This window comes from Gossypium arboreum, unplaced genomic scaffold (genome assembly GCF_025698485.1).
Source record: "Gossypium arboreum isolate Shixiya-1 unplaced genomic scaffold, ASM2569848v2 Contig00168, whole genome shotgun sequence".
Classification (NCBI taxonomy): Eukaryota; Viridiplantae; Streptophyta; class Magnoliopsida; order Malvales; family Malvaceae; genus Gossypium; species Gossypium arboreum.
Window position 1 is genome coordinate 47,675 of NW_026440297.1, and position 5,345 is coordinate 53,019.

Below are 5,345 nucleotides of genomic sequence, written 5' to 3' on the forward strand. Positions count from 1 at the left end.
TCATAATCCAAGTTCCATTACTCGAAAACTTACCTCGGATGTTGTCGAACGGCTTCAACGGCTATTCGATCACTTTTCCTTTCCCTTAACCAACTGTGGTCCCCTAAGCTCTTGAGCTAATTCAAACAAATTTAACTTATTAAAGTCTCATTTTGCTAGCTTATGGCCTAATATGACAAGGAGTTTGATAGGTCATATGGCCACCTTTTAGCTCAAATACACAATGATCATACACATTTTTAATCACATCAAGCAATTTAATACAATTCATTCGAACATCAAAAGAGAAGCTCAAGGTACTTAGCCCATATATACATTAGACATTAGAGTCACATATGTACGAAATCATGAATCTAACTCAACACAATAGTCCACACTCTCTTTTAGCCGATTATCTAAGCCAAGAATAGGCATCAATATGCTTGCCTCTAACTGAATGCATGCACACCAATCCACCTCATGTGGCCGAATATGCATGTCTATGTTGAGGCCAATTATATACTTAATACCACACATAAATGGCATACATTTTACTAACTAACGCATTACATATTGTAACTCAATACGCATCAATCATTTACTTCATAACCGAAACATCATCATATGTAAATATATACCTTGAGATAGTATATATGTCATACCAATACATCATGTGCAAACATATATATATATATATATGTGCAAGAGTCGAATCACAAGTTGATTATAACCAAATATAAACATATATCCAAAACACAAATCTTACCTATCATGCAATAAGCATAAATCATGCTTATGGATATACCATGGCCGATACTTCCAACAACACCAAATAAAAATATACTTCATGGATCTAAGGTAGACCCAAGAAAGGAACTCATAATCATCAAGATTTAGCATGAAACACAACCATCACCCTTATTAATCTCCATAGCCGAAAACCTTACTTATTCCAAAATCACAATTTCAACATGGGTTACCAACAATAACTTGATATCTCACTCAAAATCAACTAGGATTTCAAGAACTAGTATCAACTTCCTTACCTTAATATCGACCTAAGATGACCGATTGCTTCACTCCTTTCTTCCCCCTCTCAAATCGCCAAGAAGAACCAAAGAACACAACTTGTTTTCTTTCTTCCTTAGAATTTTCAGCCAAAAGAAGTGAAAAATGATGGACACTTTTTTTTTTCTTCTTTCCCTCAACTCACGGCAATGCGGGGAACACTCACACCATTTTTTTTCCCATTTATTTATTACCCATACTCCTTATTTTATTTTTTCCTAACATACACCATTGTCACAACATGTTTTATGACATGTTTTGCCCATCACCCTTTGTCATGGCCGGCCACTAGCAATTAAAAAGGGGGAAATTGACATGCAAGTCCACCCCTTTGATTACATGCACTATTAGATCCTTATAGATTTACCTATCACATTTCAAAAGTGTCACACATAAGTCCTATCGACTAATTTCACATTCAATTTACTAAATCGAAGCTTAAAACCTGCACACATTCATAATCACATATTTTAGACAATAGATATCATATTCAAATAATTTGGTGACTCGGTTTAGCGGTCCCGAAACCACTTTCCGACTAGGGTCACTTTAGGGCTGTCACAGAAATAGAGTTTGGTATTGAATTGGTGCCAGGGACAACTCCTATTTCTATTGCTCCATACAGACTGGCGCCAACTAAATTGAAGGATTTAAAAGCATAGTTGTAAGAGCTGACGGATAAAGGATTTGCAAGACCAAGTTTTTCACCTTGGGGTGCTCCCGTACTATTTGTAAAAAAGAATGATGGTTCGATGAGGCTATGTATAGATTATCGACAACTGAACAAGGTAACTATCAAGAATAAGTATCCTTTGCCAAGGATCGATGATTTGTTTGACCAGTTGAGAGGAGCCGCTGTGTTTTCTAAGATTGACTTGAGATCTGGCTATTACCAGCTGGGAGTTAACGACTCGGATGTACGCAATACAGCTTTTAGGACGAGGTACGGCCATTATGAATTTCTTGTCATGCCGTTTGGGCTAACAAATGCATTGGTCGTGTTTATAGATCTACTGAATAGGATCTTTCAGCCATATTTGGATAAGTTTGTCGTGTTCATTGACGACATCTTGATTTACTCCAAAGATGAGACAAAGCATGCGAAGCACCTAAGAATTGTGTTGCAGACTTTGCGGGAAAAGCAACTGTATGCTAACTTTAGCAAGAGTGAGTTTTGGCTTCAGGAAATTGGATTTTGGGGTCATATTATTTCGGGTGAAGGCATCCGAGTTGATCCAAGTAAGATCTCTGCTATCATCGAATGGAAACCGCCTAAAAATATAATTGAGGTTAGAAGTTTTTTGGGCTTAGCCGGTTACTATCGAAGATTTGTAAAAGGATTCTCCATAATAGCGACTCCAATGACGAGGTTGCTACAGAAAGATGTTAAGTTTGAATGGACGGAGAAGTGCCAGCAAAGTTTTTAGAAGTTAAAGACATTGCTGACTGAAGCTCTTGTTTTAGTATTACCTGAACCGGGAAAAGAATTTGTGGTTTACAGTGATGCATCCTTAAATGGATTGGGTTGTGTACTTATGCAAGATGACAAAGTGAGAGCTTATGCTTCACGGCAATTGAAGCCACACGAGAAGAACTATCCAACACACGACTTAGAGCTTGCTGCCATCGTTTTTGCTCTGAATATTTAGAGGCATTATTTATATGGTGAGACTTGCCGTATATTCACAGACCACAAAAGTTTGAAGTACTTGATGACTCAAAAAGAATTAAATCTGAGATAGCGGAGATGGTTAGAATTAATTAAGGATTATGATCTGATCATTGACTACCACCCGGGAAAGGCGAATGTGGTCACCGATGCGTTGAGTAGAAAATTCTTGTTTGCCCGAGAGCTATGGATACTTGTCTGGTATTACTTGAAGATGGTACAGTCTTGGCAGAGTTAGAGGCTAGGCCAATATTCCTTTAGGAAATCTTCAATGCACAAACTAATGATGTTGACTTGCAAGCAAAAAGGACTCAATGTGAGTCAGGTATTAAATCAGATTTTCGAATTGGTTCTGATGGATGTTTGATGTTCAGAGATAGGGTTTGTTTACCCAAGGAAAATAACCTTATTCAGAAGATTTTGCAAGAAACACATGACAGTCATTTGTCTATTCACCTGGGAAGTACCAATATGTACAATGATTTGAAGAAGATGTACTGGTGGAATGGCATGAAAAGGGATATTTCTGAATTTGTATCAAAATGCCTAGTATGTTAGCAAGTTAATGCTAAACATCAAGTACCTTCAGGGTTGTTATAGCTTGTGATGGTCCCCGAATTGAAGTGGGGCAGAATTACCATGGATTTCGTGACAAGATTGCCATTAACTCCAAAAAAGAAAGATGCCATATGGGTCGTATTGGATAAATTGACAAAGTCGGCTCATTTTATCCCGATAAGGACAGATTATTCCCTTGATAGATTGGCCAATTTTTACATTTCTGAGATAGTAAGATTGCACGGAGTGCCACTATCGATTATTTCAGACAGAGACCCGAGGTTCACTTCGAGATTCTAGAAGTTGAGCTTTAGCACAGCTTTTCACCCTCAAATCGATGGTCAGTCTGAGCAGATAATTCAGATTCTCGAGGACATGTTGCATTGTTACATCCTCGAATTTCAGGGTAGCTGGGAAAAATATTTATCGTTGGTAGAATTTGCCTACAACAATAGTTTTCAAACAAGTTTTAAGATGGCACCTTATGAGGCCTTGTATGGTAGGAAGTGTCGAACTCCGTTGTATTGGACAGAACTCAAGGAGAGCCATATTCATGGAGTTGATCTAATCAAGGAAACTGAAGAAAAGGTTAAAGTGATACGTGACTATTTAAAGGCAGCATCGAATAGGCAAAAGTCTTATGCTGATTTGAAAAGAAAAGAAATTGAATTTCAAGTTGGAGATAGAGTATTGTTGAAAGTATCTCCGTGTAAAAAGGGGTTGAGATTTGGTAGGAAAGGTAAACTGAGTCCGCGATTTATCTGACCGTATGAGATCACTGAAAGAGTTGGACCGTTAGACTATCGTTTGGCGTTGCCACCCGAACTGGAAAAGATTCATGATATGTTCCATGTATCCATGCTAAGGCGATATTGATCAGACCCCTCTCATGTGATTTCGCTTGAAATTTGACCAGACATGACCTATGGAGAAGAACCGGTTGAGATTTTAGCCCGTGAGATTAAACGGTTGAGGAATAAAGATGTGGCTTTAGTAAAGGTTTTATGGGATCGACATGGTGTGGAAGAGACTACATGGGAGCCAGAAGAAACCATGAGAAGCCAATATCTGAATCTGTTTACTGGTAAGACTTTCGAGGATGAAAGTCCCTAAGGGGGAGAAATGTAACATCCCAAAATATGGCCTAGTCAAAATAGTGGTTTCGGGACCACAAATTCGACATCAAAATATTTATTTTATGATTTTTATGAGGACTAGAATATGAGAATATGCATGTGTTAAAATTTCATGAAGAAATTCTTTGAGTAAGGTGTCCAATTGGAAATTAGGGACTAAATTGAATAAATTGTAAAACTTGGATTCTAGAAGTAATTTGTATGAAATTGCTTTAGATTATGAATTAGAAGGTCTTGGAAAGCAATTTTTCCAATTTCTAAGTTTTTGGACAAAAATGGGCTTGCATGGATGAAATTTTAAGAAAAAGGCTTAAGGGCATTTTGGTCATTTGACATTTTAATGGGAAAAAGAAAGCCAAAATGAGCCATCTTCTTCCCCATAGCTACCGAAATTCCTAGAGCTCCATAAGCTAGGGTTTTAAACATTTCAAGCTCAATAGTAAGTGCTCCCAAGATCCATTTTTAAATCTCTTTGTATTTTTGAGATCCCGGTAGCTTGCTCTCTCCATTTCTACCCATATTTCATGCTAGGGTTCATGTTTAAAAATTTAACCATGCATGAGTTACTTGTATTTTGATGGATTATGGAAAAATATGAAGGTTAGATGTGTGTTAAACATCTTTTCCTATGTGATTTTCATGAAAAACCCCTAAAGGGACCTTTTTGCAAAAGTTGTTAAATGTGTGGAGAAATGTGAAAATAATGGAACATGTGGGCTTCCATAAGAGAGAAAAGTGTTCGTCTAGGCTTGGGTAAGATAGAAATTATATGTGTTTCATTATACGAGCCTAGGGACTAAATCGTAAAAATGTAAAAGGTTAGGGGTAAAACGGTCATTTGGACCGGGGTGGAATTTAGGCGTGAAATGTATAATGTGGAATGTTAATGATTTAATTTTGTTGTTATAGACCCCGAGGAACAAATTTCGGAGGTC